Source organism: Leuciscus leuciscus (assembly GCF_965113295.1).
Source record: "Leuciscus leuciscus genome assembly, chromosome: 19".
Taxonomy (NCBI): Eukaryota; Metazoa; Chordata; class Actinopteri; order Cypriniformes; family Leuciscidae; genus Leuciscus; species Leuciscus leuciscus.
In genome coordinates this window covers 31417828-31443725 of record NC_138743.1, presented here as the reverse complement: position 1 = coordinate 31443725, position 25898 = coordinate 31417828, and the positions used below count along the sequence as shown (strand labels likewise).

Sequence of the window (25898 nt, the reverse complement as noted above, 5' to 3'; positions counted from 1 at the left end):
CAGACCTAAGGTCATTTTTTGCCAGACTGTAGCAAATGGGGGGAGAAAAACAGAAAATATGAGAATATGCAGAAACATTATACATAAATAAACAAAATCAAAAAGAAAAAAGCCCCCCCCCCCCCCCCCCCCCCCCAATTTGTTCAGACTAGAAAGCATTCATGAGCTTTGCTTTCTTAAAATCTAAAGAGCTTCCATCAGAAACTGCTTCCATCTTTGTGAGCAAAATTCCTCAGATATTCCCTAAGAAATGCCTAGGAACTGAAGGGAAATATTCTGGAGGAAAACAACGACTTTCCACAATTTATTATAGTAAGATTCCGCCGTATTAAATATTATTCAAACAAAATCCATCAACTCACAAGAGAAATGTATGCAAGAAAGACATAAGATGTAAACTATTTCAGCTGATTGATAGTATGGTTCAGTTCCTACACACACATATGTGTGCTTCCTTTCGGTGACAGCTTAAGCTTTTTAATCATCTGAAGGCTGACAAGGCACAGGAGATAAGAACAGCACGCGTGTGAAGCTCACAGGAAGCAGCGTGACAAGTTCAGAAAGCATGTCAGCTCCAGACTTATCAAAGCGAGTTAAGCATTCTTGCCTGATCCAATATCTGCCACACCATTAACCACTGCACGAGCTCCCAGACACAACATACGACAGCCTGTGATGCACAGTTTCTTTTGTTATCTATTATTTCAAGTTCTGTGTTGTTCACAATGAGATTATTTTGCTTTAAAGGGATACTCCACCGTTTTTTCATATTAAACTAAGTTATTCCCTTAACTAAGACGAGTTGATACATTCCTCTCTCGTCTCAGTGCGTGCACTTAATCGCTCTGGCGCGCGGCGACACTTTGATAGCACTTAGCTTAGCCCAGTATATTCAATGGTAGCTAACAGCAATGAATTTAGAAGTGACCAAACACATCAACGTTTTCCCTATTTAAAAACAGTTACACGAGTAGTTATACGACAAAGTAGGGTGACACAAAACAAAACGTGGCTCGGCTTCTGTCAATAGTGGAAAGAGGATCAGGCGTGACTTTTTACTGCGCCGAGTCGAAGTACTCCCAAAAGTGCTATTCTGCCATACATTATAGTTATCCTTTTTAACCCGCTTAGAAAAGCGCCACGTTTTATTTTGTGTCACCATACTTGGTCGTATAACTACTCGTGTAACTGTTTTTAAATAGGGAAAACGTTGATGTGTTTGGTCACTTCTAAATTCATTGCTGTTAGATACCATTGAATATACTGGGCTAAGCTAAGTGCTATCAAAGTGTCGCCGCGCGCCAGAGCGATTAAGTGCACGCACTGAGATGAGAGAGGTATGCATCAACTCGTCTTAGTTAAGGGAATAACATAGTTTAATATGAAAAAACGGTGGAGTATCCCTTTAAGAGTTCAGTACAGGAAGTGTATGTAAAACTTTGTGAGAGTAATTTTCTCTATAAGTGCGTGTTAGGACGTACATGTGTTTGTTCAGGGCCTGAGCCAAAATAGCACTAGCAGAAAAAGGAAAGGTGTGGGTAGAATAAGAAAACAGTAATTTTACGAATGGACGTGGGCCCTGTTATTAAATGACACCAGCAGGGGCCTTATTTATAAAGACACGTGTGTAAGCAGCCAAAATGTGAACTTATGATAATTTCCTGAATGTTCCCATGAACGATTTAGAACTATTTAGAAGAGCAAACAAGTGGATGAAGGATAAATTTGGAATGTTGTGCAGCATTTTTGCTTGTCTGAATATAGATTTATATTATTATTACTTTTTTTATATTTGTAGAAAGTCTTTACTCTGTCCTAAAAAGTGTGCTTGTCTTCATACAACTGGCCAAATGATCTCTTAGGCCCTTAAAATTACCAGCACAAATACAGCATAAACACAAATTATAGATACTACGCGGAGACACACTACTGTTCAAAGGTTTGGGATCAGTAAGATTTATTTCTTGACAGAAATTCATTAAGAAAGGATTCATTAAATTGATCAAAAGTGACATTAAAGACATTTATTAAGTTACAAAAGATTTCTCTTTCAAATAAAGGCTGTTTTCAGCTATGGTAATATTAAGAAATGTTTCTTGAGCATCAAATCAGCATATTAGAAGGATTTCTGGAGGATCATGTGACACTGAAGACTGGAGTAAATGATGCTGAAAATTCAGCTTTGCCATAACAGGAATAAATTACATTTTAAAATAAAAAAAAGTTATTTATATATTATATATTTTGGATCAAAATGAATACAAAGGAACTTTGGCAGAAAAAAAAAAAACTTCAAACTTTTGAATGGTAACTTATTATGAATAACTCAAGTAGGTTTTCCATATACAGTTGTTTAAATGAACATAAATGAGTGACCACATTTATATGCACAAAATACTTTGATATGAATCCAAAATTTGCCATTTTTTTTACTCACTTTGCACTTTGATGACTTAAAGCAAGCAGGTACAAAATGTTGGCATGCATGCTTCTCTGCCTTTAAAGATTGCTGCTCACTTTTAATGTAGGCTCAAATTCATGGATGTGATTGTACGCGTGCTTTATAAATGAGGCCCTGGAGCATAAACAGATGCCCAGTCTTACTCATGCGCCTGACAAGATAATTCATCACGTCTTACAATGAACAAAATGCTGTTCAGCATGCACCATCCCCAGATCGATTTCTTTTGGAAGATGAATGTGTTCACATGTAAATGCATTGCTTACCTACTCGGTGACGCACTACTGCGATACATTGACAGAGGGAGGGATTGGCCCTGTGTGCTTGACAGAGGAAGGCATGCTTTGACCTCGTTTGACTTCAGTGTTTCTGACAAACAAATGCGTTAAGGGTTGGTTGCTGGAGTAACGGAGCTGTGAGAACTGGCATGCAGAAGCTCTAGTGGTCTAGACAGAGAAACACAGGACAGGCCATGCTTATCATGTAAATTCATCTCGTTTAAAGGAAATCCAGATCATTTTACAAGAGAAACATATTTAGAAAATGATTACTATATTTATTTTCCTCCTTTCATTATTATTATTTATTTTTATCTCCCCGCAGTCTTGTGGAGGAAAAGTAGATGAGTTTATTGAAGGAGGGCAGAATGTTGAGTCCTGGCCCGTGGTGCTGACAGTGTATCTCACTCTGGCCATTTTTGGCTGGCATCCCAGACGAAGGTCTTGGTGAGCTCTCAACTTCTGTCATGGAGTCACCAGGACAAAAACAGCGCCAGTTCGTCTGCTGTCTGATTGAGCCTGTACCCATTCAACCGTTCCCATGAGTATCAGACATATCTGTCTCGCACATATAGAGGCCATAGATCTGTGGAGAATGGGGTGTTTTATCAGTATTAAAAAGAATTTAGTATGACATGAAGACTGTATTGCTACAGGGTTGTACAAGTCATGCACAAGTGACCATGAAATTAAAACAGACAATTCTTGGGTTTTTTTTATGGAATACTGCAGTATTTATTATAAATGATTTATCCATGCACATTATTTTTTGGCGTGAGGGCAGGACAACCCTGTCACTCACATGAGATCACAGCAATAGCAAACCACAACGATCCAATCCATTCCCTATTGACAAAATAAAGTCCTGCCCTAGTTTTTTTTCTTGTTTGAGAAGCTGTTTCACTCTGATAAATGTCACAATAGGGGACTAATCGCAACTTCCGTTACATGCCGACTTTAAACTTTTAAAGATTGCTCATTAAAGTGGTTAAACATGGGTTAAAAGTGGTCAGGTGCTTTTGAAATAAAAAGAATATATGATAAATAATTAACTAAGTCACTGAAATATCATTAGATGTATAATTAAATAACAATTTTGTACTGCATTTTATCATATAGACCACTTTGTTTCACAACATGCTCAAGTTACAAGCTCAAGTTTCATGTTCAAATTAAACACAAAACAAATGCAGACCTTTTCAAGATTTAGAGCACTGGTTTTGGTGTGAGGAAGAAGCCAAAGGGAACAATTATATTAGCCATTGTCTTCACTCCCTTTTATGGTCAGCCACTAGAACAAATGTAGTCATTCCAGTCATCGATTTGACAAACAAGCCAGCAGAAAAGATCAAGGAAAGGACATGAGCTACAGGACAATGTGAGGCAAGAGAACCAACATGCACAAACCATGAACTTAATTTCCTTAAACACCATGATTATTTCACACAAGATGTTCCATATGACACCTTTTATGGCTGTTAATGCAAGTATGTTCAACCCTGAAGTCAACAGAACGCCTGTGAGATCAGCTACCTCACGTCATCAACTCTTTATGTGTTCTTTATCCACACAGGATCCTTCCAAAATCATTATAATATGCTCAAGAAACATTATTATCAATGTTGAAAACAGTTGTGCTGATTAAAATATTTGTGGAAACCTATGCATTTTTTTGTCTTAAGATTAACCATGAATTATGAAAAGTGAAATTTTGTCCCGGATAATTTGTAATCATTTCCTAACCCTCAAAGGCCAATTACATAGAGTGTAAAAAGGGTCAGCTTGCCATTCTATGAAATATATTTTAGTGAACGGATCTTGGCATCCAGCCACCTGTTGAAAGGTGCCAAAAATAAAGATGGAGTCTGCTGCACTTCCTTTTTACACCTGCTTTTGAGTTACTGCTTAATTTGACATGGACATCTGGTCACAATAAGCCAAACGTATGCAGCTCTTCTAAAGAAGAGGTCCTCATTGTGGAAAAAGACCTTTGTTTAACAGGAAACAAAGCAATCACAGGCTAAACTCAGGTTTGTCTATAACAATTGTAGAAAAAGAAACAAACTTGTTGTTAGAGACCAAGCTAAGCCTTGATGGACAGGTTGAGACTTGAACAGATCTATGTGCTCTGCCGGTATAAAAAAAAAAAAATGAAATATGAATATTAAATGCAAGATCAAGACAAAAATAGCAATGTATGAACATGCACCAGGTAGGAGGGTAACTAATATAACTTCAAACCTGAATGGTTTTCCCTGGCTAACACAAAACTCACTGGACTAATAGGTGTAGGATTTTTACTGTCAGGTATATGGTCTTGCAAGGGAGTTTATATGCAAACCACAGACTTTTAAAACTGGACTGGAAAAGCAGGTCAAGGTTATGCTTAGTGGACCTGAAATTATCCTCCACAGGGGGTAAAACTGGTGAAATATTAAATTTGAGCTCTCCGGTGTCGATGTGACGTTAGCCTATGATTGTCACTGAACTAAAGTCTAAATACTTCCTTTTAAACATGTTAAAATCTATATCGTAATGACAGTCACTTAACTGCATCTTTTAGTCACATGAATCAATGAACATGAAGGGAAACAATATGATGCTTCGGATGGGATATATTGGGTATATGACGGGGCATGTCCCAGCCAATGTCACAAAAGAGTGTTAAAATGTCAGACTAAACCTAGCTCAAGACAAGCTTTATATTGTCAACACACAATGTTCCCTATTAAACCCCAAATATACACTACATCAATCATTTATTACATAAAACATCAAAAGTATTCAATTTTAGACATCTTTTCCATCAACAAGAGCAAAGGTGGGATTCATCTTTCATATACAGTCAATGGTTTTTCTGTGCAGTGAATATCAAACTAAATGGTCCAGCAAGGAGCGGTTCAGGGGATATGCGAGACAGAAACAGACAGGTATGGCAATAACGTACAACACAAACATATGGCTACTATTACATGAAGTGCACCGCTGAGAAGAACTCCACAGACAGATGCCAGCTTCAACCATGTGAATTTGCAATTAGCGGTACTGAGTGTGGAGTTCAAAGGCTACCGTCTGGAAAGGTGCGGGATTCTATTGAAATAAGGAACAGTCTGTGGTAAAATGCTCCTAGTAGTTGAAAACTACTACCATAGTGCTTCCGACCACCCAAACTTCCTATAAAGAAACCTTTTACAGTAATCTTCATTTACCAATATTGAAATTCTATACTATTTTAAATGCTGCAAGTAAAGTTTTGCTAAAGAATACATTTAACTGTTTTTTTAAAGACAAATTTTCAGTGAGAATAGATGATGGTACATGTTACGTCCAGAGCCGTAAGGTTCTGTTTGTGTGTGCTCAGCTGTGCTGCTTTCTTTTTTTCTCTATCCCTGTCTCTGTTAATAGGAGAAATGGTTCCACCTGCTACAGATAATCAGTGGCCTGCTGTGATTGGATGCTGGGAGTATTTAAACTGCAAACACCATCAGAGCTGTGTTGGTGGTGGCTTGACTGTGCAGCAGCAGCAATAATGAGGTCCCATCTTCAACCCCAGACCTGAGACTTTGTTGAAGCCAGTAGTGAACAGTGTATCTCTACCTCATATTGTGTGTACTACTTAGTGAAGTAGTTTTCTCTTTTTAGTCTTTTTCTGTTGCACTTCCTGATTGAGACTTTAAAGGCAGAAGTGAGTGTTACCTTTAATGGTTAATCATTGATTGACTTAATGTATCATTTTCTTTTGGTTTATTTGAAGCTCGTTACTTAATCATTTATTTCTTTATTTTCTGGAGTTAGTAGGGAGGTGGGTGCCATTTATTTTGAATCATTCTTTTTTCTCCTGTTTATGCTAGCAAGGGAGTTAGCTTATTTTGCTGTACTTTTGTTTTCTTTTCTTTTAGTTTAGGTAGTTTGATTAATGAGGAGTAAGATTGATTATGTTTGTTGTTTTGGCTATACCCCCTTCTGAATTTGATACCTCTCTTTTTCTTTTGCCTAATTTGTAAATAAAACTACCTTCTTGAATGAGATCACTATGTGGTTATTGTGAAACAACTCTGGGTCTGGAGACGGGGTGGCTTCATGCTGTTGCACATTCATTTCACCACCATCCATTTTTACTGTTTCATTCCTCCCCTAGACCAATCAGGAAAACGTAACAGTACAAGTAATCTAATATGTAAAGCATGCACAATTAAATATGCAATATTGATCAATAAACACTACTGTTCAAAAGTTTGGGGTCAGTAAGATTGTTGATTCTAAAGTAATTAATACTTTTATTTGGCAAGGATGCATTAAATTAACACTAATGGCCCTATCTTGCACCCAGCGCAATTGACTTCGTACACCGACGCATGTCTCATTCCTATTTTGCACCCGAAAATTACTTTTCCCTCCACAGAAGCACGTCGGTAAACTAGAGAATGAACTTGCGCTCCCGGAGGCGGTGCAGCGAAAAGAGGAGGCGTGTTCCGGCGCAAACGTTCCCTGGTGCTATTTTGCAGGTTTAGAAAACAATTCCGCCACTGACCAGGAAAAACCTAGTCCAAAGTCAGTGGCGCGTTGCGCATGTTATTCATATGCTATTTTAAGGGCGCATGCTTGGCCATAATCAATGTAGCGTGTGCACAACGTGCATACACACGAGGGAAATCATTGTTGTGTCCATGAAGATGTGAAAAAATAGGCATAAATCTAGCTTACACATTTACCCAAATTATTATACGCCTGTTTAACCAAAGCTAATTTGGGTGTGTTTCTCCATCCCCATACAATCTCACTTCTCTGTGTTTTACGGCCCTGACGAGAACGTCGGTCTCCTCGGCTGTGAACCGCTCCTGGCGCGCGCCTGGCAAATCCGCCGTTATAATAGCAATCCACCATGGAACAAGCGCGTCTGCTCTTAAAGGGAATGTGAGATGTCGCTCTGATTGGTTTATTTCACGTTACGCCCAAACCACACCTATGAATAATGAAGCTACTTCAGACCAACCCATTTTAGCTTTGCGTCCGGCGCAAGAGTAATTTATCCCGCCGGTATAATTGCAACAGCGCCCAAGACCCGCCCACAAAGTTACTTGCGTTTCGCGCTTGATACTTGCGTTTCAAATCGTTAAAATAGAGCCCTAAAAATATTTGTAATATTACAAAAGATTACTTTCCATAAAATATTGAGCAGCACAACTGTTTTCAACACTGATAATAATAATAATAATAATCAGCATATTGTAATGATATCTGAAGGATCATGTGACACTGAATTCAGCTTTAACCTCACAGGAATAATTTACATTTTAAAATAAAATGTTGTGGAAATATAATAATATCGATCAATCGATATACAGGTATGATCAATTTAATATGCAGCCATGGTGAGCTAAAGAAACTTCCTTTTTAAAAACATTTAAAAATCTTACTGACCCCAAATTTCTGTACGGTTACCTAATATTACATTGATAACCAATGTATTGTGCATCTTTTGCAACACATATTCATTGAGGCTTGAGGACCACGAGTAAATTATGAACAGGTTAATTTGTGCATATATTAAATAGCTCTATCAAAACAGCACTAAATAAACAGTGAACCCCATTTTTTAAGTCTCTTAGAGGTTCAAATGCACCTCCGGTACTGTGAAACACCTGTGTTCCACATGACTTCTCAGAATGAACTGTCACTGCTCAAAATGTCTGTTTCCTTCTTCGGAAACATCAGGCCTCCCAGGATATACTGTAATTCCATTAAACATAGCCAAGTGTACATTGTGGATTTATGGTCTTTAACGGCATTCTGGTGTTCAGATCTTCAAACAGATGATATTCTGAGTAAAAGACACAAAATTGCCAGTCCAGGGACCTGAAGAGAATATATACTCTCCAAAGAACACAAAGTAAGCCATTCGCTTCTATTCACATGTCCTTTACCACAAAGAGCACACAATGCATGTGGAAACTCATGCTGCTATTCTCAGACTTTGAACCACAGACTCGCAGGCTGGAGTTGTGATTTGTGAAAAGTTTAACATCCTGCACGTTGCAGACAGTGTCTTTAGATCTTAGATGGCCCTATAAAGTAATTTAAACATAACTGTGTTATATAGAGACTGAGAGCATTTCACTTGATTGTGCATGTGTTACTTGTAAACTCTGAGCTGATAAGATTCAAAATAGGACAAACAGCCTTTGCTCCACCAAGAAAGAACCGATGCCACTGGACTCCCACAAAAAAAATACATTTTTATCTATAGCCACACACTCACATCCAAAGCCAAAACAAACACGCAAAAAGGAAATTGCTAGGGTCTAGCCTATATTTCAGGGTAATTTGCAGTTATTCACAGAAAAATGACTTCCAGCACCTCCAAGAGCATATCTGAGAAGCACTTTCTGAACTTCTGTAAATTGAAGGTGCCTTTTAACACTAATTTAACACTGTTCCAGTCAATGCCAAATGCTCAGTTACACATGGCTTAAATATACAGTATGTCCTTATTCAAGTGTCAGTCTTGGACTACACTCTCAAGAATGTTCAATCTCCAAGCACAAAATGTCTGCTGATGAAGGTCAGCTGGTTATGTCTGATTTCCAGGGGAAACTGACTGTGTACAAAATCAAAGACAGCTGCCTCTGTGCTCAGTCAGTGACTGGTTCACCAAAAGGTACCTTCCCAATAAACTACAATGCTTATTTAAATGGAATCATGCATCAAAATAAAAAAATAACTTATGAACTCATTTACTCCTTTGAAACACCCCATGAGACGCCATTTTATTCATTTTACCAGTCGGAGATCCACACACACAATTTTATGGGAAATCATAGGCAGCAAAGGTCACATCTATGATCTTAGTAGACCTTACACTGCTTGTGAAAGCAGGGTTTAGCAGTCTATAGATGATTATGCTACAGCCTTCTCAGGAAATGGATCTTAAGGCCTGATTTCAACACACAATCTCGATGATTCTACTAGGGAAATAACAGTAAACAGCACACAAGTGATAATCCTTAAGTCCACAGGGTTCACAAAAGGCATTAGTTACAGTGACATTTCTGACTTTTCTCACTTCCGTGATTAGCTTTCTGAACTGTAAGTACACAGTGGGGACAGCATAAACAATTCAAGATTTAAAAAAAATAGTCTGTGTTCGGGCCAATTACCAAGATCAGAGCCCTCTCCCCGGACAGCACGCCAAATACGTTTACCAATTTAATCTATCCGACTTATTTGTAAGTGTGAACTCGTGAAATGGTAGTGTATAACTCATATAATAAAATTGTAGAAATATTCACCATTGGTTTGAGTATTATCACATATGTTGACAGCACAAACCAATACATTTGAAATGTACAGACTAGAGACACCTTTAATAGGTTTATTCTGCATTTTTGTACTCTGATTCACAGTCGACTCCAGTCTAGGAAAGGGATTTAGTGTTACCATGCCTATCTACTGAAACAGCACCTGTTGTGAGTAGATCTTTTTGGTCTCACTAGTCATGTTATGGGAGAGGAGAGGACATTGGACAAATGAGAGCAAAAAGTGAAAAGAAAAAACCCCAAACATTTGCCAAGAGAATGAACCAATTTTTAGATCCCCAGCATAATGTCAAGACAACATGTTAATGTTTATCCTTGTAGACAGGTTGTGGAGCAACAAAGCTAATAAGAAAATTGTGTAGAACAAAGGCAACATTCCTTCAAGAAAATATGTTGCCAGTGGAGGAAACTGGTTTTACATAACTTAAGTTTTAGCAGGAGCATGCAGATAAACTCACATTAGAACATTTTGTGCACACACAAAAAAAAATTTAAATCAGAGAGAAAAGCAAAATATAAATTTTTTATTGCTTTTTTATTCTAATGTTGAATCCAGACCTTCTGTTATTTTTTTATATCATTAGATCCATTACATAGTAGCAGGAAAGCAAGACGGGTGAAGCGAAAGCATTACTCTCCATCCACAAGTCACTATTTTGATTTTGATCAGATCACACCAGGAGTGTTGAAAAGGACACATTCCAGCAGATCTCACCAAGGGTGAACTGAAGAGCCGCTCTCTGCTGTTAGTCCAAAGCCTTCTGTTATTAACTTTATCTGTGCCGGAGCTGCCACTGAAATATTTTGCTCACAATGCCCTCAGGGATAATTCTGATAGCATCTGGACCTAATGAACCCTGCAGTGAGTGCGGCCACATTAGAAGCTTTCACATAAATGCTGCTCCTGGTTCAGGTTGACAATACTATGTTCGAATAGCAGAAATACAGCAGAGATCAAAATCTTGTTAATCAATTTACTATGATGGTATTTTTACAACTAATTCTTTCCAAATGAAAATGAATTTAATCTGTTATGGAGTATGACACTTGAACCAGGCAGTGACAATCAAAGCAGACAGTGGTTTTTAGACATGGGTTTCTTATTTACTCAACAGAAGAACATCCAATTACTTGAGACAATGGTGCTGTACTATCCAAGCACAAGATTTTTGCACTCAGCTCAATAGAGGCAAAAAATTCTGCGTTCTGCAGAACAATGTCTACTCTGTTCTACTGATCCATCACAGTCACATTTCCCTGTGTGTCAAAACCCATGCCTTGAAGGCCGAACAGGTCATGATTGGCCTTCTGGGCCTGTGTGTTTAAACCGTGAACTCTTTCTCTCTCTAACTGGCAAAGACCATGACATGTACATATTAGTTATGTCAAAAAGTGTTCACCTCACAAGCCAAGAGCAAAAATAACCTGGTCTCCTTTCCACTCCGGTTGGGTTTTGCGGACCAGAGTCTATTTGCCATCAAAGTTCAGTTCATTTGGTAGGTGTGAAAGGTGTACGGTGTGAACACCTCAAGGACAGGAGATATGGGTGTAACACAGTATTGTTACGGGAAGAAGGAGGTGGGAACCGGCGAACAATCCACAATCTTTAATAATAAAATAAATCACGGACGACTGCTGTCACATATAACAAAACACAACATAAGTCCAGACCTGTTCCTCTTTTGTCCTTCACTGTCATCGCTCCTCCTTTTATGCTTCCGCTCCTCCGTGAGAGATACGAGACCGGTGCGTTGCGCAGGTGTCGCTCATTATCAATTATGCCACCAGCCTCACACCATTCTCTAAGAAAAGGAGACAGAAGCATGAGGAGCAAAAGAGATGAGAGAGGGGAGAGAGGAAAAAATTATAAAAATCTTGGTCTGGTTCTCGGACACACTGCCGCTCGGTCTTCATCCAACTGAGAGACTCACTTGCGGTGCCATGCGATGGTACTGGACATCTGTTGGGGGGGGACATCTCCTCTGTCTCCTTGCAGACAGCGATGGCTCCTCCACTCCCTCTCGGACAGCAGCCACCCCTCCTCGACCCAGGAGCACGGCAGCGAGCTCTCCGTCCAAACTGCTGCCCGACCTCCTCAGCACCGCGATCGCCCTCAGCAGAGTGCTCTCTGACAGCATGTCCCTCCTTCTTCCCGAGTTTCGCCACCAGTGTAACGCAGTATGTTGGTGTGGGAAGAAGGAGACGGGAACCGGCGAACATTCAACAACTTTAATGGTGGTAACAGGGATGGAAATTAGCACCCGCCACCAGCCAAATGCGGGTGATTTTGTGTTGTGGCGGGTAAATTCGCTTCACCTACCGGCCACCGTGGCGGGTAAATAAAAATATACTGTTTCACACAGACGGCGGACACTTTTAGAGGACATAAGTGTACGCTGAAATAAAGTCTTTCACCTCAGAAAAACGGACTTTCTTGTCCTGTCACGTCAGCCGTTATCCTGTTCTCATAGCGAACACTCTTCAAATGCACGCGCAAATGTGGCGGCGCGCGCTGTGTATCGCCTCACTGTATATAAAGTGCAAAATAAACTACGAGCATGCAACGCCGTTACGTTGTAAATTACACAAAATAAAAGTAATGCAGGGATGATTTCCATACTATTCACCAGGAGCAGTTTCCATGGTTCATTAACAGTTATTGTTAATATTGTGTATTCACCATGGTAACTGTCGTTTCCATATTAACCCCAAAATGCCACTTTATTTTTCTTTGTGTTATTTTTTTATATTTTTAAATGACTCTAGTGGCTCATACCAACATTGTATTAACAAAAACTAGTTTGGAACTGCTATTTAATAGCTTTAGCATAGGCCTAATGTTTATTTATTAGTACTAGTCTTTACTAGTCATATTCTTACAATTGATGTTAAGTAAAGGGGGACAGTACTTGTGTGTGTGGAAATAGCCGGTTTCAATAAAACTACTTGTGACATGTCATATTTAGCTTTGACTGAACATTTGCTCTCACTTTGTGGAAAAAATATCGGGATATATATCGTATATCGATATTCAGCCTAAATAATCGGGATATGACTTTTGGTCCATATCGCCCAGCCCTAGTTTCATTGTTGGGACTAAAAACCTAAAACTGGAAGCCATAAAAGACCACGAATCATTCAAATGCCACATCCAGGTAAAAAAGAGAAATATATATAAGAGAGAAAGAGAAAATGTCAGTATTTCATTGAGACTTGAGATTAAATAAACTGCTTAAGTATTGTAGATCTTGTAGTATTAATTTTCACATGCAGTTACACATTGTCGGTTAAAAACAAGAAAGTGGCTGGTAAAAACATTGAGTGGCTGGTAGATTTTGAAATCCACCAGCCACAGTGGCCGGTGGACAAAAAAGTTAATTTCCATCCCTGGGTGGTAAAACAAACAAACAAACAAACAAAACGAAAGTAAAAGACAGCAGCCCCTCACGGACGACTGCTGTCACATATAATAAAACAAAACACAACATAAGTCCAGGCCTGTTCCTCTCTTGTCCTTCACTGTCGTTGCTCATCGAGCTCAGCATTAGTTCAGACAGGCCACGTAGGCATAGGCCGCGATCAGCTGATGCGGTCAGCTGTCAAATCCCTCCAACCATTACCATTCTCCTAATGGACCTCGATCCAACTCAGCTAGTGAGACGCAGTTCTAGGATAGCAGCAAGGAATCCTTTCTCCATTAATGAATGGCCCAAAGAAAGGATCTTGTCCACCCTGTACTCCCTCAACGTACAAGCTCCTCCGAATCTAAGCCATGACCAGCTCTGGAATTTTCTACAAGAAGTCAATCAAGACCCGCAGCCCCTTTCTACCAACGAAGTGCCGTCTTTTCCCCGAGCCACCGGCCGTAAAGCCACTGAGAAAAGAAGGAATACTTCCTCCGACCAGACGTCTCTATCATCTCATCCCTCTCAAGCAGCACAACAAGGAGATGACAGGATCTTCTCAGCGCTGCTGGCAATCCAAGGATCCCTCTCCAACATGGACAACAGGATCCAAGCGCTGGAATCACAACGCTCAGCTTCCGCACATCGGGTGATGTTCGACGGGCGGACTTCCAGCTCGACTTCAGACTGCGCCTTCACTCTCGATCCGGCTGCTAATCTTCCTAGAAGAACTCTCAAATCAGCGTTACCTGCAGCTTCCACAGGGGCACCTTTCTTCCCCCCAGCAGTCGCTATTTCTCCTCAACTACGCGCTCAAATTCTGTCAGGTAACGACATCAATCTAATTAACAAAGGATCGTGGATTGTGGGGACGTATCAGTCATTCTAAAAGATAGTGACCTAAGACCTACTAAGAGTTTAACTATGGCTGAATTTAATGTCGCTTTCGGCGTGTTCAGAGACATCATCTGCGAAGAGTATCCAGAAAGGAGAGAGGAACTAGACATCTATCTAGCCATAATTTCAGATCTCGCCATGTCTTACGGAGGCACACTATTTTACGAATACCACAAATCGTTTTCATCTAAAGCGACAATGTACATACAACGCTTTAACCAGCGACTGGACTGGTCCGTGGTCGCTCTCGCTCTCATTAGCAGGCACTTTACAGGCCATCGAGCGCTGTCATGCTCACTTTGCGGTTCGTTTTCCCACACCGCATCTCTCTCCCCTAAGACCGCTTCAACTCACGACACCTGCGCTTCGGCGCCAGAACAGGTGAAGCCCAAAAGACAAACTTTACAATGTTTATGTCTGTACTCGTAATAATTGTACATTTTTCATGCTTGCAGCTTTTGTGGGAACAGTCACCTGAAGTTTTCATGTCCATGCCGCACAAAATTCCAAAAAAAGAAATAAACACTCCGGTGAACACCAAAGAGCTATCTAAAGCTCTGACAAGCATCCAAACCACTGCTTCGTGTCTTACCTTATTTTAGGGCTCATGCACGGGTTCCTAGCTGGTCTTTCCTATCTGCCCACATTCTCCTTCACCTGTCAAAACCTGTCAAAGACCCACAGGCCGTAGACGATCTGTTGGGGAAAGAAATAGAGAAGGGGTAGCCTATATGATCGGACCTTTCGATCAACTTCCTTTCAAACTTTTCCGTATTAACCCTTTAGGAGTTGCAGTCAGGAAATACTCGTCAAAAAAACACTGTCTAATCATCGATTTATCCGCTCCCCACTCCACCGCAGGGGTTCCAAGCATCAACAGTTTAAATCCCTCAGAACCTTTTTCCCTGTGTTATTCCACTGTGGACAACGCAATTAAACTCATCAAATTAGCCGGCAGAGGAGCGTGGCTTAGTAAAGCGGATATCACTGACGCATTCAAAATCATGCCCTCAGTGGCATCTTTTCGGAGTTAGTTGGCGGAAGAAATATTATTTTTCAGTCAGACTCGCATTCGGGTGTAAAAGCAGCCCAAATATTTTTGATACACTGTCTGAAGCACTCTGTTCTACTGAATAATTCTAAACTGCCATTCATTCTTCATCTGTTGGACGACTTTCTGCTCATTGACTTTCCAGATGCCAACCCACCGCACAGCATCAATTCCCTGGTTAAAGCATTCAACGAATTTGGTATTCCTCTAGCAGAAGAGAAAACAAAAGGTCCATCTCATGTCCTGGATTTTCTGGGGATCACGCTAGATTCTGAAAAAATGCAAGCATCTCTTCTGCTAGATAAACTAGAAAGGATTAGAGGTTTTATAAGATCTTATTCCCTATTAACTACCTTTACAAAAAGGGATATTCTTTCTCTGCTGGGGCATCTCAATTTTGCTATGAGGATCATACCCCAAGGTCGTTCTTTTATTTTATTTTATTTTATTAGCTCCCTCAATTCAATCGACAGCACTCATGGAATTATATCATATAGTGATTGCTAGCTTGTTTTGGGCAGATAAATGGACCAGGAAAAATATCCTCGTTTTCTGTGACAGTGAAGCTACAGTGAATATTATTAACAAAGGTCGTTCCTCAGTGCCGTTCATTAACCGTTTTATTAGGGGACTGAACTGGATCTCGGTTATGAACATTTTTACAATTAAAGCTACTCACATACCCGGGCTGGATAATAAAATAGTTGACTCTCTGTCCCAGTTCAATTTCCAGGAATTCAGACGCCTGTGTCCGGGAGCTGCTTCATAGCGACTGGGCTGCCCGGACTTCAGCCAAACACTCCTAGACTGAATGCAACATTGCAAAAATATCTAAATTCAGCTACACACTATACGAGATCAGGGCTAGCAAAGACGACACAAAAAACGTATGACTCGCCGTAGTCTTTTTCAGATTTCTGCAACACTTTCTCGGTGCCTAAAATCCCAGCCAATATACCCATCATATGCGCTTTTATTACGTACTGCTTCGATTCTGCTTCATCAAAATCACGATTTCAGGCATCCAATTCCACATTTTCTTCTTCGAGCAGTTAATACCTCTCATTATGTTTGGGGGGGTTAATGCTAAAGCTCTGTATGTCATTAATAATGGAGCAAGAACCCCCATAAGGAACCATGCCGCCAAAGATAAATTGTGTTCAGTAAACTCAAGTAACTTGCCAAAGTGGTCTCGTCTGAAATCGAGTGCAGCGTTAGTTCAGAAAGGCCACATAGGCATAGGCCGCGATCAGCTGACGTGGTCAGCTGTCAAATCACTCCAACCACTACCATTCTCCTATTAGACCAGGAGGATATATATACGTGGTACTGCCCAGGAAACATGCTCAAACTACTCGCAACCCTCCCGCCCTCCCACTATAAGTATCTAGCATACTTCCGTGCACTTTCTGGCTGTCTTTCTTGTTTCAGATTAGTCCTAGCGTCACGGACATCATCACAAAGAGACACTCATCCTCATAGCCAAGCTACAGTATAGACGTCCCGGATTTCACTGCTACGTCTACATGTTAAAACTGTTGCTTAAAGACATTACTAAAACTGTCTTAAATCTGTATATCACTCAAGCTGATGGTTCTATGGGAGGTTAATGCTAAAGCTCTGTATGTTATTAATTATGGAGCAAGAGCCCCAATAAGGAACCATACCGCCAAAGATAAATTGTGTTCAAATTGTGTCGCGCTCATTATCAATCACGCCACTGGCCTCGCGCCGTTCTCTCAAGGCCCTCTGCCCCGTCCTGCTCGCCACAATGGGGTATAGATAAAAAATGCTGGAATGGTTCACAGTTGGTATGAACATTATATGGCAAATACAAAAGTTACAAAAACATGAATAAAACAGTAAACACACAATTAAACAATCACAATTAAACAGTAATATTGTGACATATTAACATTTAAAATATCTGTTTTCTATTTTAATATATTTTAAAATGTAATATATTCCTGTGATAGCAGAGCTAAATCATTTCAGCAGCCATTTTTCCAGTCTTCAGTGTCATGATCCTTCAGAAATCATTCTAATATGCTGATTTTCTGCTCAAGAAACATTTCTTCATATTATTAATTATCAATGTTAAAAACAGTTGTGGTGCTTAATATTTTTGCTCTGACTGTGATACATTTTTTCATAATTATTCTATGAATAGGAAGTTCAAAAGAACAACATTTATTTGAAATAGAAATATTTCATAACATTAAAAATGCATTTAGTAAATGCAACAGAAATATTTTATTACATTATGAATGCATTTACTGTCACTTTTGATCAATTCAGTGTGTCCTTGCTGAATAAAAGTATTAATTTCCTTCAAAAAAAACGTACTAAGCCCAAAATTTTGATCGGTAGTGTATACTAAAACTATATTAACTTTTAAGTAGTGTTATTTTTACATGAATTAACATGTATTTTTGATGTATTATGAACAAACAAACAAACAAACAAAATAATAAATAATTCTTATCAATTAACTTTAACCTAGATTAATCAATTCGGCAAAAAAATGTCATGTTAGTTCATGATACTGTAGCTCATGTAGAAACTAATGTTTACGAACTGTACCTTGTTTTAATGTGTTATCCGTGTCCTTTGGATCATGACCCTATAATAATCCCTTTAATTGTGTATATGTTCTCATACCTCCACTGAATAGTTGGGGTGTGGCTAAAGTACTGGCAAATTTGGCCAACATCACGCAGACTTAAAACCCTCTTACAAAGTCTGTGGTGTTCAGGTCTGAACACATCTGTACAATCTGCTAAAGATTTTAGCTGTTATTTCATGAACAGCCTGAAAACATACCTGGTGTATTACAATAAAAGTTTGTAAAGGTGTGGTGATGACTACAGTACAGTGAATTATGTCACTGGCCTTATCAGTAGTGCCAGGAATACGGTCAAGGAGTTCAGGATAAAAGGTGTGCTATTATTAAGAAGCCTACACAGAATCTGTGCCAGCACTAATCCAAAAAAGGATTTCTGCCTAAATTGTTTATCCCCTTGCATGTTTGTTTATAAAATATATTGGTTAAGTTGATTAACTTAGGCTATCAATAGGAATTCATTGGAAAAAAGTCAACAGATTCCATCAAGGCCTACTTATATATTTCTAAATAATTTGTTTTAAGTACACCTTTGTACCTAAAGAGTGCATATTAGTCCCTCAAAGGTACAAATTGGAACCAAAAGTGTACATATTAGTACCTAAATGGTACATATTAGAAATCTTGAAAGGTACTGTCCCAGTGACAGCTTTTGTACCTTTTTTTCTGAGAGTGAATAATGACTCAATCTGAATGCATCCTGATAGCGATTCATACACCAACAATGTGCTTAATAAAACAGATCAATACAGTTAGTCATGATGCGTTTTTGTCTTCCTTTACTGTTGCATGCAAAAGAAAAGCTGCATCTGTTTGCTCTGGAAAAACGACAACAACAAAAAAACACCAAAGCTCCTTAACTGCGTCTGGAAGTGTGACACATTCAGTGTCGGGCACACAGGAAATTCCTTGGAATTAAATCAGAAGTTCTAAATGTTCTACATTTCAGTCATTGCTGACAATATTGTGTTTCTTTGCATTTCTGGAACCCATATGACACAAACACATCTTTTTTTAGCAGTTGAGCTCCAATGTGCACTAAAATACAGTGATAAACAGCTATATTTTCCCCTTAAAGGATATTTTGTAAATCACCATCTTATGAAAGGGAGCCTTTACAATCAACACACGAATTTCAGAGACCTCAAAATCAGTTACATTTTGACTATCTCTTAAAGGGATAGTTCACTTTGAAATGAATTTTTGGTATGTTTTAGCTTACCTCAAGGGCATCCAAGATGTAGGTGTCTTTTTTTCCACAGTAGTTTCAATTTTGATATTTTTAGGTCAAACCGTTCTTGTCTGTCAGTCATATAATGCAGGTCGATGGTCACTGTCTCAAAGAGCATGCACAGAGTCCAAATTAAAACAATTCCCCGTCATCCAAATTAAACAATTCCCCATCGTAAGTACACATTGATGGCCTAAGACATGAAACGAGCGGTTTGTGTGAGAAAACGAACAGTATTTATATCGTTTTTACCTCTTATACACAGCCACGTCCAAGTGCATCTTGGATGCCCTTGAATTCACCTACATCTTGGATGCCCTTGAGGTAAGCTAAAACATACCAAAAATTAATTTCAAAGTGAACTATATCCTTTTAAGAGTGTATGTTAATTTGAAAGAAATCGATGTCATTTTATTACAGCTTGGCTTCCGAGGAACTGATCAAACCACTATCAAAATCAGGCAATAACAGGGTTACAGAGCTGTGAATAAAGGAGCATGACAGCCCAGCCCAAATGACCTGACAACCCCCTCACATCCACATATCTACCTGAGCTTGCACAGGTTATAAACAGATATTAGAGAGAGAGAGAGAGAGAGAGAGAGAGAGAGAGAGAGAGAGAGAGAGAGAGAGAGAGAGAGAGAGAGAGAGAGAGAACTATTATAATAATTAGGGGTGTAACGATACACAAAACTGACGGTTCGGTACGTCCCACGGTTTTGACGTCTCGGTTCGGTTCGGTTCGGTTCATTTAGGTGGAGTGGGGGGTTTAGAAAGCTAAAATTGTTTTTGTTTTTAAACAGATAATTTAATTAACAAATTGTGTCCTTGTCTTTAAATTAATTCAATTACAAGTAAACGTTTCGCAAGGATAAAACTAATTATCTGCTAATGCTGTAAACTATATAGGAGCCCTTACTTGCACATTACTATAACATTAAAGCTTAACAACAGAGCCAAGACTTTTAGCCTAAATTCAGTTGCTATTTATTTTTAGATATAATAATAATCAACACTCAAGTAACAAATTGTATGAAAACATGTAAACTGCACATAAGGCAGTTTTTACATTAACATATGTTTTTACTCTAATTTATTATTGAAATATAATAATTTACACAGTTGCTGTCATTTTCATGACAGATATTTTAAACATACATAAAATAATCAAGATGTCATTAACAGGTTAAGTAAAATATAATATATAGGCTAATATAGTGCATTTATTTAGTGAAAGAGTTCATTTCCTTAGCAAACCAACAAGCTGTGGACACTGAATGACTTGCCTGAGGTAAATAAAGCTATGTGAAAAAAGAAGCGTTTTACTGACATATTTCCGCTGTTGAAACACTGACTGAGCGATTACACGAGTTATGATGCCTTTCAGTAAGTATACTGTCTCTTTCAACATACCTTCAGGTGTCCATTCATGTTTATTCTGTAACTGAGGAAGAGAATCGCGTTTACTCGCGCTCCGCGCTGCCGCTTGAAATGAGGAGCCTTGTAGCCTACGGTGATCTGTCACGCCACATCAAAGAGCGCCAAAACGACATTTAATGTTTGAATTTCGTCATCAAATAGACAGAATTTGAAAGATTACACCTTGCTTATTATCGAATGTAACAAAACACTGAGCTTATTGCGATTAAATGTGGTTAATGGTGGTTAGGCAACGCTGTATTCGTTGTGTACACATAATAAGACATGAGGTCCAATGAGCCGGGACAGCAGGGGGCGGGGCAGCAGGGGGCGGGGCGGGCGTGTTCGGTACGCCATGAGAGTATCGCGATTCGTATCGTGGGTGGTGTATCGCGGTTTTTCGGTTCGGTTCGAATATCGTTACACCCCTAATAATAATGCAAATGGTAAGACAAGTGCCTACACAGAGGCCTAATGATTTTACTGATGAAGCCGATAACTGGATTGTAAAGCAAAAGCAGCCAGCAAAGTATGTACACACACATGCACAAGCACACATACACACTGTACACACACTTAAAAGTTGGGTGTCAGTAAGAATATTTAGCAAGAATGCATTCAATTGATCAAAAGTGAATGTACAAATATTTAAAGTCCCCCTAGTCATTAATTGTAAGCTTTGATCACCAAAATTAGGGTACATATTTAAACGTTTTTTCCTTGAAAAAAAGTTTCTTCATGCCTTAAAATAGCTTGAATTTAACTCTACACCCTTGACTCATATATATGCAGTTCTATGAATATGCAAATTAGCCCTGTCTCCACTCACTCGCACCAGCTCAGAGATCCACTCGTTGATGATCACACGTTGACTGGTTACAAGGTAGTTTGTGACGTCAGAAACACCAGCAATCTTTGGTTCACTGCATATTTAAGGAGAAAATACTCAGCAATGGTGTTGATTTATGAATTTGCACATGGTTTGTCTTAAAGCACATTAAAAACACCACATATATAAACAACAGCTGGATTTTCACTATACTGGGGGACTTTAAAATGTTACAACAAATACTGTTCTTTTGTTTTCTGTTCATCAAAGAATGTTAATAATAAGAAATGTTTCTTGAGCACCAAATCACTAAATTAGAATGATTTCTGAAGGATCATGTGACACTAAAGACTGGAGTAATGAATGAATGCTGAAAATTCAGCATCACAGGTATAAATTAAAAATACATTCAAATAGAAAACAGTTATATTGAATTGCAATGATATTTTACAATTTATAATTTACTGTATTTTTGATCAAATAAATATAGCCTTGGTAGTGAAAAAACAGAACTGCAAGCAGAGAGTTCAAAAGTCATTGTTTCTTTGTTTCTGTACAGTAAATCTAAGTGGCTTAATAACAGGAAACATTAAATCCATAACTTTTTTACCCTCGCCGGACGCGATAAAAGATTTATTCTCAATCTTGCTGAGTAATGCTGCGTGCACCTCCTTCTTACCAAACCCTAATGCTAAATGCAACGTCTATGAATCCATTGTGAAGCTTAAACTTTAAATCAGCTCAACATAATCTCATCATCAAAAGTTGTGACTGGCAGATGACCCAATAGCATTACACTGTTCCACATTCAGACTTGCTTAACAGCATGAAAGAGAGAAACAAAGGGCCGTCTGGTGGACCTCCCAGCCACTTTCACTGGAATGATCCTCAAAAAAAGGGGTTCCTCATTCCATGAGCGTTACGTAACATCTGTGCTGCTTCAGTACAGGGTCTTGTGTGCAGCAGGCTTCAGTTTATTTTAACAAGCTCCCGTCTAAGAGCCTTGATTGGCATGACACAATAACAGTAATTAGTAAATCATGTGGGTGGCCTGCAAGAGCAAATCAGCTGTGGTGTTTAAATTAAGGTGTTTTCTAGCTCTAATTATACATGCATGTAAATGACAGCTAAATGGTAAAAAGCAAGATCTACAACTCTGTTGAGTATCTGAAAAAAAACAAACATTTGGCCAACTTTTTACGTTTAATTATCAATTTAAAGGAGCCGTATGTAAGATTGTGGCCAAAACTGGTACTGCAATCACTTTCAAATTACTGTAGAGCGGTGTATCCCCTCCTCCTCCCCCCTGACTCCAGGTTGCCAGATAGGCTGGCATTTTTTATCCGACACGTTTGTAGCTGCAGCTGTGGTAACTAGAGCAGAGCTGGCAACCCGGATGCCGAAACACTACTGACTTTGTGATTGGTAGATAGGTGGAGGGTGGAGCATCAGGCCAAAACACAACATGACAACATCAACATCAGTTGAGGGCTGCAACTTCACTTTTAAATGACAATATCCTGGCCGGACTACTGTTGTCAGTGATATAAGTATTTGAAATGAACATGATTTCTTAATGTCTAATGACATATCAGGGCCATTTTATGATTAATTGAAATACATTTCTTACATACGGTTCCTTTAAGGGACGGTAAGACATAAGACCAATAGAAGATTGATATTCCATGGCATGAACTCAATAACACAAACATTAAAGCTGCTGGTTTGCAGCGTTGCAGAAAGTGGAGTAGATTGTATATTTTTACATTTCAGATTTATTATTATTTGTTTTATGTTGAATTATGTTTTTATACATTATGCTGAACAGTGTGACGTCATATCACGACCGATGCAGAAATTTTGCATGTTCGAAGTGTGACCACCGCTTAAGAGAGCAGGACATACACAACAATCCTAAGAAGACATTCATTAAATTTATCCTCACACATTTGGAAACCAAAAAATAAGAAATAATTTTGAACGTCATGCACTAAAACACATTTGATCTTGATCCTTATCCCGGAACAGACTAAAACGAAGCGGCTCAGGCAGCAGAGCGAGATACTGTAGGCCGCTCTAATCCGCCTCAATATTTCAAACAAAGGCTCATCTCTGCAGAGAGAGTAGTGGAGAGAAGAGAGTCACAGGATCTTACCGATGTCAAAACAAGCTTGATAACTGTTGAGAGCTTAGTATCAGACCATTTACATCCACCTCCATACTGAGAACAGAGCCACAAAGCCACCCAATGGCACCTATTTATGGGTCACCTAAACTTTCCCAGGACTCAATGTCAGAGGCTGCACCTTATACCCGCTCATCACCTCACTCACAAGGGCTTGGGTTACACCGGTCTACACATCCTCACAGAGTCTGAGGACTTCAATTGCTCTCATAGTCTCATTGTTCTTTGTCTGAGGGCGGAAAGCGGTTGATATCGACTAAATATACAGTGTGCTATGAATTATCTTTATTTATCGTACAAGTGTGTTTTCTACATCTCTGTTTCTGTTGAAAAAGCATGCAAACCTTTTATAGATGAGCAAAATACCTTTCTTGCAACAGTCTGGAAACTACATGAAGAAGGTTTCTCATTTCTAAATGGCAAAGGCATCCTCCCTTGAAAGTTTTCAGCAGAAAGTTATCAGTTGTATATCTATGTACTTCCAGCATACACAGTTGGAATTTTTATTAGACCCCCCCAATTTTTTTTATAAAATATGGGGAAAGTAATACTCAAGAGACTAGTGTAGTGTTAAATTAGTTGCGTTAATGTCAAAGCAAATAAAGTTACTTTAAGTAAATCATTTACATGTAGGCTACTCATCAATTCAGACTTAGGCTATCATGATAGCTTTTTATGTGAATAAAAGCTTAAATGAAATCTGTTCATCATATAAAGCAATTGACTAAACCGCTCAACTCGTATGGATTAGTTTTACGATCTCTTAATGAACTTTGTGAAGTGTCAAAGTGGTAGTTTTGTAGACTGTCAGTGGAGAGACGGATGAACAAAGATGAACAAAAGTCTTACGGGTTTGGAACAACATGAAGGCGAGTAAATGATGATTTAGATTTAGATTTTTGGGTGAACTAACCCTTTAATCTTAAACAGTTTCATTTGTTTTCTCTTTTCTCTTTTTTTGGCACTTTTCTTTTGTCACACTCAAAATGTGAGTATAGGGAAGCAGAGAGAAAACTTGTAACCGTAACTGTACAAAAGCGTTAAAAAAAAAGAACTCACCTGTGTCAAACAGACAGTTACTGGCCTGGATTATTTACTATATTATGATATGTGTAGTATTAACATGATATTGATATTTCATTTTTTTGTATATCATGGTAAATGTCAATAACAGTACACCCCTGAAGTACACTATTCAAGAGACTGTAAAATTCAATTAATTGAAAATATGTCATACAAATGAAATGCGTAAATCTTTCAAATTAATTTTTTGTGTGTACCAAATAGCTGCAATGATCATTCCATAGATGCCAAATGAGTTGTGTATTAACTCTGCTAATGTGTGTACAGCTGATGTGAGATGTTTCAGTTCTCAGTGGGGCTTCTGTTACACATCATCTAACATGCTTACTGATCTGTGACATCTTACTGTATGTCAGATCTTTGCAGAGGCCCTGAGCTCTCCATGAGAAATAGTCTGAGATCTTCCACATGACTTGGAAAGGGTTAGTTTGCGGAACCCCACTGACTATAGACCACATCTTTCCTCCAAGAGGCTGGAGGTCAAGAGAGAAGGATTGGCTTTTCAGCTATAGTTGTCTGGCTTTAGTAGAACTGTGATATTGTGCACAGATTATATGGACTACTTTATGACACCTTTATGGTACTTTTTGAAGCTTGAAAGAAGAAAAAAAGGTTTGGAGCAACACGAGGATGAATAAATTATGACTCTATTTACATTTTTTGGTGAAAATCTCTTACATGTTAAGCCAGGGACACACCAAGCCGACAGTCGGCAACGTTGGGCCATTTTTGGGCGTCGACCGACTTTTTTTCGGTGCACCGTTGACTCTAGTCGGACGCTGTCTGTTTCTTTTGTTTTTTTGGCCGATTTAACATATAGATTCGTCTGAGAGAGAGAACTCTGATTGGCTCTTCAGTTTAGCAAACGAGTCAGTGCACGAGAATCCCTTACGAAAAAAAAGTATACTTCAAGTTCATTTTATGAAGTATACTTGAGTAATGTTCAAGTATATTTTTAAGTATACTTTATGTAGTAAGTATACTAATGTCAATATGTACTAGTAGTAAACTTGTAAGTGTACTATTTTAATACCGCTTGGGACTGAATTGGCCCACTTGAAGTATATAAAAGTATATGTTTAAGTGTACTATAAGTGTAACAGTAGTAAACTTTAAGTGCA

General features: G+C 38.8%; 2 long non-coding RNA genes across 9 annotated transcripts in view; one reads left to right on the top strand and one right to left on the bottom strand.

The window, feature by feature from the left end:
- LOC309482857 overlaps positions 1-18047 on the bottom strand; it is a 157612-nt gene extending 139565 nt beyond the window's left edge. For 7 of the 8 annotated variants that reach the window (XR_014200393.1, XR_014200394.1, XR_014200395.1 and 4 more), the window contains exons 1-2: positions 17991-18047; positions 14949-15052 (exon numbers count right to left, since the gene is read on the bottom strand). This is a non-coding gene — a long non-coding RNA (uncharacterized lncRNA). Of the gene's footprint in view, positions 1-2727; positions 3288-14948; positions 15053-17990 lie in introns of those variants that run through there. The other variant, XR_014200400.1, reaches the window with a different exon arrangement.
- LOC309482859 overlaps positions 739-25898 on the top strand; it is a 95518-nt gene continuing 70358 nt past the window's right edge. Inside the window, exons 1-2 of the long non-coding RNA XR_014200401.1 lie at positions 739-991; positions 1031-1411. This is a non-coding gene — a long non-coding RNA (uncharacterized lncRNA). The remainder of the gene's footprint in view (positions 992-1030; positions 1412-25898) is intronic.